At 49.2% G+C, this 8,575-nt stretch overlaps 1 protein-coding gene across 3 annotated transcripts in view; it reads left to right on the top strand.

Moving 5' to 3' along the window:
• Positions 1-1,372: 1,372 nt before the first annotated feature.
• Positions 1,373-8,575, top strand: part of FAM107B (family with sequence similarity 107 member B) — a 66,464-nt gene continuing 59,261 nt past the window's right edge. Inside the window, exon 1 of one of the 3 annotated variants that reach the window (XM_084781802.1) lies at positions 1,373-1,531. The gene's annotated coding sequence lies outside the window, so the exon portion shown is untranslated. Of the gene's footprint in view, positions 1,658-3,979; positions 4,003-8,575 lie in introns of those variants that run through there. The other 2 variants (XM_084781803.1, XM_084781804.1) reach the window with 2 other exon arrangements.

The raw sequence follows: 8,575 nt of genomic DNA, 5'->3' as shown, positions 1-8,575 counted from the left end.
CATTCTGATTGGTGCCTGGAGAGAAGACACACCATGCAAAGCAGGGGCGGGGGCGGGGGGGGGGGGGAATGGTCGGAACCTATGGGCAAAAGCTGCATGGGCTGGGAAGGCACTGAGAAAACATATTCCAAAACAAGCCGTTGGCTTAATTCTATGTGAAATTTGCAGCGGACATTGCAAAGTTATCATTATTACATGCCGTATTTTAGACTAATGTGAAGTAATGTAAGTCCTGGGTGAGTGACTCTGGTACTTGTGGGTTGGGAGGGTGCCCAGGAGCTGGCTGAGGGCACCGTGTAGGGCAGATACCTCTGGAATAAGTAATTTGATCACTGAAATCCACTGAGAGCCTGCAAATATGACCTAAGCACTTTTGAGTCAGAAAAGTTTCCTAATAAATGAATCCTTAGTCATCTGTTGCCAAGAAAATTAAAGAGCTTTTGGTATAGACCCCATCAACCTGCTGGCTGGATTTTCACTGTAGCCAGGTCCTGCTTTTGTAGTTACTGTGATTCAGATAGATAGTAATCTTAGAATCTTTGGGTTGGCCAGGCAAACAACTCGATGTAAGAGAGACAGAGAACAAAAATTAGAGAATTTTTAAAAAAGATCAGGGAAAATCCTTCCTTGATTTAAATCTCCAACTGCCCTTTGATGAGGGTGGGGAGGAAAATGGTTCTGAGACTTCATTTGACTTGGCAAAAAATATTTGGCAGAATTTCAACGGACTGGAGAGAAAAAGAGAAAGGGGGGCAGGAGAGAGAGAGGGAGGGGGAGGGAGAGGGAGAGGGAGAGGAAGAGGAGAGGGAGAGGGAGAGGGAGAGGGAGAGAGAGAGAGAGAGAGAGAGAGAGAGAGAGAGAGAGAGAGAGAGAGACTGAGAAAGAGAACACAGAGACACAAACACACAGCAAGAGAGCCACAGGACACACAGAGAGACATAAGAGACAGAGAGAGACAGAAAGAGGGAGAAACAGAGACAGATCAAGAAAGAGACACAGACATAGAGACCCACATATACAAAGACAGACACAGAAAGATGAGAGCATACATAAACAGGCACGTAGTCAATTTCACATTGTGGGCCCAGTGAACTTGAATCTGTCTCGTTCCATTGGACAGATGACAGTTTTTTCTTCCTGATCTTCTTTCCTGGGTCCCCAAGCTAGCCGAAGTAAAGCAACACAACAGAGGCCTCTACCACCTGACCCATGATCCAGAGCACCCACCTACATCCACCAGGGCCAACTAAAGCTGAAGACTGGGAGGGGGCGTGGTCGGATATTCGGGGCGTGACTTCGGACTTGGGGCGTGGCTTGGTTATGACTCAGCGGCCCCGCCCCCGGCCCGCCCCATCACTTAATTCTGACGCGCGGGGCCGCGGGGTGTGAGAGCCGCCCAGAGCCGGACGGGCTTCGGAGTCCGGCGTTTGCAACCGCCGTCGGAACCGCCCTCTCTCCGCCTCGGCGACCCGGGCGCCGGGTACCACCGCCAGCGGCTGAGCGTGCGGGCAGCAGCGCGCCTTTGTGCGAGGTAGGCTGGCCCCACACTTACTTCTTACACAAAGACGAGGGGCTTGCGAGGCGGCCGCCCGCCGGGAGATAGCGACGCCGGCCTGACCCTGGCCCGGGGGATCCTGCCGTCGGCCTGCAGCGCGGGGTGGGTACGCAGTCCCTCGGGCGCAAGCGAGTGGCGGGGAGCCTGGTGGCCCTGCGCTGCCTGGGGAGGTCGCGGGTGCAGGGCCAGGGCGGCGGCCCCGATCGAGGGGCGCTGGGGCGGAGGGGCCCCTGGAGAGGAGGGAACCCAGGCTACTGCTGGGCTCATTGTTGCATCCTTGGCTCTGCAGACCCAGACCCCGAGACCCAGGCTGCAGCGACAGCGCTGCCCATGGCCAGAAGCCCGCCTTGCCTGCCCCGGCGGCAGGATGGGATCAGCGTCCCGACGCCAGCCCCTGCCTGGCAGACAAAGGCGGGGTCGCACCGCTTTGAAAGGTGGTGGTGACAGTTTCCTTTCTGCAAGTAACTTTTCTATGTTAGACTCTGCTGTGCCTCTTTGAGTCCAGTAAAGGCAGGAGGTTCCTTGGGCTCCGTGATTGCCTCCTGAAACATTTCTGCATGACTGGGAGGTAATCTGATGCGTTAGAGCCAAGTTTTGACATGTGTGCGGGAAGTGAAGCGTCCCAGCTCGCTTTGAAATGTGGAGGGTTCTTGTTGAGAGGATGAAGTGCAAACACCAACCATAGCAGTCCTTCTCAGAAGGATTTTCCTCCAGTACTGCTAAGCGAAGTTACTTAGAATACTGAAGAGGCCAACACAGGAACAGAAGGAGGCAGGTTAGACTTGACTTTGTGTGTTTGCGCCTCTTTGCCAACAGGTAGGCCAGCGCCTTCCTCTTAGGCATGCCACCCTTCTAGGGTTTGGACATGTTAACTGTTAAAGTTGCTTTTAAAAAAATCCTGTCAGAGGTGCCCGTCTACGGACGGGTTCTTAGTATTTGTAGTTACAGGATTTACACTTCCAATTATATAATCATATATATTCGTGAAAATTTCAAAAAACAGAAAAAAGGTCACTTGTGTAGCCATCACCCAAACACACCTGAGGATGAAGGCATGCTTGCTTCATTCGTGATAGGGAAGTAAGTGTGTGTGTGTGTGTGTGTGTGTGTGTGTGTGTGTGTGTGGGTGGAGAGAGAGAGAGAGAGAGAGAGAGAGAGAGAGAGAGAGAGAATGAGAGAGAGCAAGAGATTAAATGAACACATTATTAATTCTTAACCTTTACACTTGTCTAAACTATGGCATTTAATAGTGACAACTTTGAAATATCCCTTTGCCACTTTCATAGAGGATTAGAGCAACAACTTGTTTTGGAATATTATTTTCTCCGAGCCTTGCCAGTAACTACTTCTTCAGACAGGAGAGGGAAGATGAAGAATGTGCTCTACAGTTGACTGGAGAGAGCTCAGAAAAGGCTTTATGGGATATATATGTGTATATATGCACATATATATGTGTGTACATAAATCTATTTTCTTCGGATTTCAGGAGTAGCTTGGGACTGACTGCTTAAAAAGCAAATAAGTCTTCTTACTTTAAAAACATCCTGAGGTTCATGAGAAATACATGCTGGAAAGAGCTGCTTTGTAGAAAGAATAGCAGTGGTTTTCCATCTGCAGCACGCATGCTTCAGACAGAGTTTGGGCCGAGAAAGTAAAGTAAGTTTCCATTGCAGTGAGGAGTTTTGAGTGTGTAAAAGGCCGTTCAGCTACAGACTTGGCCAGTGGGAGTGCTTGTCATAACTTTTATTTTCTCTCTTGTAACAATTTTGATCTTTGAATTCTTTAATATGCAAAGTAGAAAGAAGCCCTTGAGACAGCCCTTGAGAAGCAGGGTGTTGAGGGGATGATGCAATAGTTTCTGAAGCCAGGAGACATCACGAGGAGGAACTTGTGGTTGTATGCTATCAGGTACATGGTTTTGTAGCTCTTCCTCCCACTTGGAGTTTTCCATCTGTACTTTAGGGTTCCCTAATGTGAGTGCACTATTGGAATAGTTGCAGGGTTGTACTGACCCCTAGGTGGAGGGCAGAATATTTAGCGCGCTGTAGCTCTCTGTGTTACTTTCGGCATGCCACATCACCACGTGATAGAGTTGGAAGAAAGTGCAGGAGGAAACAGCAGTGTGCCCAGCTCTTGTTTTTCACCCCTGCTGTGGATCTTTGGACACTGTGAGCAGCACAGCCAACTTGGACCTCGGGGTCAGAGTTTAGGAGTCTCCCCCTTGGGTGCTGTTGCCATGTAGGACAAGAGCCAGCTGCCAGAGTGTCCGTTTCTAACACAGTTAACAGGCGTTGCCCACCTGTAGGAAGACAGGTGCTGCTGCTCACCCACTCACAGCTCTGATTTTCTTTAAAACGCCCGAAGTAAAGGTAGGAAGGGTTTTCGCTGATTTTCTCTGTGATGATGGAGAGGTAGAAGATTTTCTGCGTCACTGAAAGGGGGCACAGGTGAGTGCTGTGGCTTGGTTAGTGTCATTCATGTCTGATAGCCCCTGCCTCCCAGAATTCAGTGTGCAGCAGTCTTTGGAGAGAGTGGACCTGGGAGTTTGGTTCGGTGAGATCCGGATTTTCAGATGGTTGTGGAAGTCCAGATATGCCCCAGTGAGTCTAGAAGAGGCGCTGGGGAGAAACTGGCTTCACTGGCTCCTTACTGGGCTGGGAAAGTTGCTGTGGAATGGGGTTCTGTGTGGGCTTCCACAGCTATACCTAGTCTCGACATGGTCCCATGGGGAACTTCTCATTTCCTCATGTCTTCCCCTGTCTAATCTTGGCCTGTTCTTGGTTTTCCTGCTTGAAGCAATCTATTATTTTCTCTTTTCCTTCCTGTGGAGAAATGCTGGCCTTTTCCATCTGAATGTTTCCTCACCCCGAGTACTTGTGGGAGTCCACTTAAAGGAATGGGTGCTTTTATCGGTCTAGTATCCATGGGTTCTGTGCCTTGTCCGTGAAAGAAATACACTTATTTGGGAAGCTGGCTTGTGTTACCTTTAGGCATGGTAAATCGATGGGGGCCCTTTCTGAGGTTTCTGGGGAGGCTCTGTATAGCTGCTTAGGGGCCAGGCACTGACTGAGTTTATTAACAAGATGAACTAGGCCCTTGTTGCAGGATAGATAAAGGTGCTATTTTAAGAATTGTACAAGGTGACCCCACATGTTTACTAGCCGCTACTTTCAGAGCTGTGAATAGAAGTTAGCATGTTTTGATTCAAGCTGTCTTAGAAAGAATGAGAGAAACTACAGGGAAAGGTGGGGCATTGTTTTGAACCTGTGAAGGCTGATGCTGGGGCTGAGAGCACAAGTTGCCCAAGCCTGCTTGCTGAGCTAAGTGATGAGGTGGATTGCTGTGTTTTGTCTAGAATTTGACTGGGCTGTAGGGACAGTTTCAAGGGATGACTGAGAGATGTCACAGTCCGTCTCATTGTCCCCACTGAAGGCAAACCTCAGGGCCAGCAGCCCCGGAAGTCAACTGTTGTAGTGACATGGTGTGCAGACTTAACAGAGATTCTGAGAAATGAATACAGGAATTACATAGAGATCAGCCGACAACAGCTGTGTTTCCCCCCACATCTGGAGGCTCAATTACAGATGAAGAGGTAGCTGGAGAAGCTTGTGGGGAAATAGAGAGAACTGGCTTCAGAGTATTCCTAAGCTCAGTTGCTGTACAGGAAGGAGGAGGGGACAGGTTCATGAGGAGTGTGTTTACGTCAGAGCAATTCTACTAAAGACGTCACTTAAAGGGCGTATCAGGCAAAGGGCAGGCATATAGCTGGGCCTGTGGTTGTCTGCCCTCTGCAGTGGTGCGTGCGTGCCTGCGTGAGCAAGACACACGTGTGTGAGGCCATGAGGGAGATGTGCATTGGCGTTGGTGACAGGCTTTCATAGGCCTCCATGGTGCAGTCATGGAGTAGTGGTAGAGTGCACTGCGCTGCAGGGATTAAGGAGGCCCTCCTTAGTCCACCTGCCTTGGGCTGCTGTTGATTAAGCCCTTTGCCGGTCATGAGACACAGAAAGCTTTAGTTAGGGAATTTGCTGGGGCTCTGTAAGCTTCCTAAGAATGAATTATTAAGATTTCCCTATAACAGGATGGAATACAGCTTACAGTTTAGTGACCTCTAGCAAGTCACGTAACACTCCGAAGTTCTCTCATGTGTGAGGACTAACTTGACTTGGGTAATTCCGACCGCCTATGGCCCTGCAGAGACAGCCACGAGGCAAAGGTATTCCCAAGGCATGGTCCCTGGGACCAGATGGCAGGTGTTTATGCTTTCCTGTTGGCGTCTGTGGCTTTTTAAAAACGCACTGAAAGGTTTTTCAATATAGGTCACTCAGAGATGGCTCAGCTGGTTAAAAAAAAAAAGTGCTCCATGCACAAACACAAGAAGCTGAGTTCAGATCCCAAGCACCCAGGGAAAAACCTCTGGCCAGTGTACGCCTGTAATTTAGGTCCAGGGAGGCAGAGGCAGGAGAACTGGTGTGCACGTTCTTGCTTGATCACAAGCATGGCCCTGAACAGCTGCCCTCTTGAGATGGCGGATTGACTGGCCAGTCCCATTTCCCTCTCTCCTCAGCCGCTTTCAACCATCACGCTCCCTTTGAGTCTGTAAACTCTAAGATACGTCACAGAAATGAGGCTGTGGCTTTCCTCACTCAGCGTGACCCCTTCAAGGTTCACCAAGGTTGCAGTATCCTGTAGGCTGAATTGTATTCCATTGTAAGTGTATACCACATTTGTCCAAAATCCATAGTCTGTTAGTATTTAGGTGTTTGCACACAACTTCTAGAAGAAAACAGGCCTTAGCAGTGATTTCATGGATGTGACAGACAGAACACAGGAAAAAAAAAAACACAAAAAACCAAAACAAACCCGAAGAAGACCCTGAAGTAAATGGAACCCCATCAAAACACCAGCTGCAGTGCAGATAGCTGAGAGCAGGGTAAAAGGGCAGCCTGCAGAATTAGTGATGACTTGCCAGCCGTTTAGCTAAAGAGGGCTCAGTTCCAAATCTGTCAAGAACCTCAGGAGTGAAAAACCCAATTGAAATGGGCTAGGCACTGGAGTAGGCATTTCACTCCTGCCTTGTAACAGGGTTGTAGTAAGGCAGCGTGTCATGCGCTGCCACAGGGATGCTCGGAGAGGCGGGACTCTGTCCCTTTCTTCATCTGGCTTCTCCTCTTGTCATGTACCTGGAGAGTTCCAACCATAACCCGGTTGTGGTATTAGAACTTCCACGTTGTGTTCTGTTCTTGGACTTAGGTTTTGGCATTCTTCCTGAAGCGTCATAACCAGGCGTGTAAGAGACGAGGGCCGTGGAAGCCTGACACCAACGTTCATGAGTGTGTATTCCCTGAGAGTGGAAGGCTCTTAAGGTGCCTGAGCCTGAGGGATGCTAATGAGTTTGTTTTTTGTATTAAACTTGTAGTTTTATTCAGGTTTGATTTTTAACAAATGTGTCAGAAAGAGAGAGAGAGAGAGAGAGAGAGAGAGAGAGAGAGAGAGAGAGAGAGAGAGAGAGAGAGAGAGAGCCGAGTGCTTGCAGGATGGGTAAAGCCCATGGGGGCATGGATCATGTCCCCTCCCCCCACCTCTTCTCACAACCCCTAAAGGGGTTTGGGAAGAGACACAGGCAGGGAAGGGGCCTGGTCTCCAGTCTGTATAAGTGGTACTTGGAGGTGAAAACAGGGGACCAGACCAGGGATAAGTGGGATAAAGGGCACAAGACTAGTTGCCAGAATCCACAGCCTTCTGATTTCCAAATTGAATTAAAAAGAAAAAGAGGGGGGTTGGGAGACGAACCTAAGCTACAAGCAGGGTTGCATGGGAAGAGATGGGTAACTTCACCAAAGCCATGGCTCCCTCATTCCTGCCGAAGTGAAGGGCAGGATCTCCCCGACAGTATGGAGGGGTGAGGAAACCAAAATAAAACATCAAGTAAGTTGTATAGGAGTTCAGCCAAGGGTCCAGCCAGAGCAGGACCTGGCTTGGGGAGGGGCCTCTGTAGGCTCAAGGATCACTGTGCCACCACCGCCACACTAGGAGCCACTAATTTTGTCAAGGCCTTGATTGCAACAGCTGTCTCCGTGATCAGGATCTCTCCTCCACAGTCATACCTCTGCTCAGCCTCGTGGCCGACGTCTCCCTCAGGCATACGAAGGTCCTCTCGTATCTCCCCACTGTCCTGGTACACCTACCCTGGATGCCAATCAGCTAGAAGTTATTCCTTTTGATGTTGAGAGCATCCATACTATGAGTCAATGGGCAGGTGTCTTCACATTTCTTCACAGTAGAAATGTCAATACCAACCAGATGGACTGTGGCATGGCCGTCCTTGCCAGTTTTCGAAGTAGACATCTCGATGAGCTTACATGGCCCACCTTGGAGTACCACAAAACATTCTTGCTGAGCACTGCGTTGGGAAGCTGGCTGAAACCCCTGCATCATGTCCAAATCATCCGCCATTTTTAGAGCCTGCAATTCCAACTTGCAAGAACTCACTGACTTGACCCTGTCCTCAAGCCAGGAGCCCAGCTGCTGCCTCTGTCACCTCTAGCGCCCGCTAATGAGTTTTTACCTCTCATACTCAGGACCCTACAGCCGCTAAGTGAACACAGGTTGTTTATGAGTATCCAAGAAGAGATAGGAAAATTCCTATGTCCTGACAAGGTTATGAAAATCATTGTGGACATCTTTATATAGATGTATAGTGTTCTTCCCCTAAAAAACTGATGTCATTTGAAATCAGTACAACTGTGGGCACAAGTGTCACAAAACTTCCTCCTCAGTCTCTCCCTTCCTTCCTTGCTCACTTGCTCTTTCTTCCTTTCTTCTGTGGTTGCACTGAGTACTACAGTATGCTTGAAAGAGAGATGTCTAGACTACAGCCAGGCTCGCAGGGAGTTCGTGTATGGTTTGAGATAGGCTTACAGCTTTCTCCTCTGTAAGCTGAGGTCATTCCACATCCCTACCTCTCACTGTTACCGTCGTGGCTTTTATACCTGATGATGTACCCTTGACTGTCAGCTG

This window comes from Acomys minous (assembly GCF_964271855.1).
Source record: "Acomys minous genome assembly, chromosome: 5".
Taxonomy (NCBI): Eukaryota; Metazoa; Chordata; class Mammalia; order Rodentia; family Muridae; genus Acomys; species Acomys minous.
The sequence above is the reverse complement of the archived record's forward strand: the minus strand, read 5'-3'. Positions and strand labels throughout refer to the sequence as shown.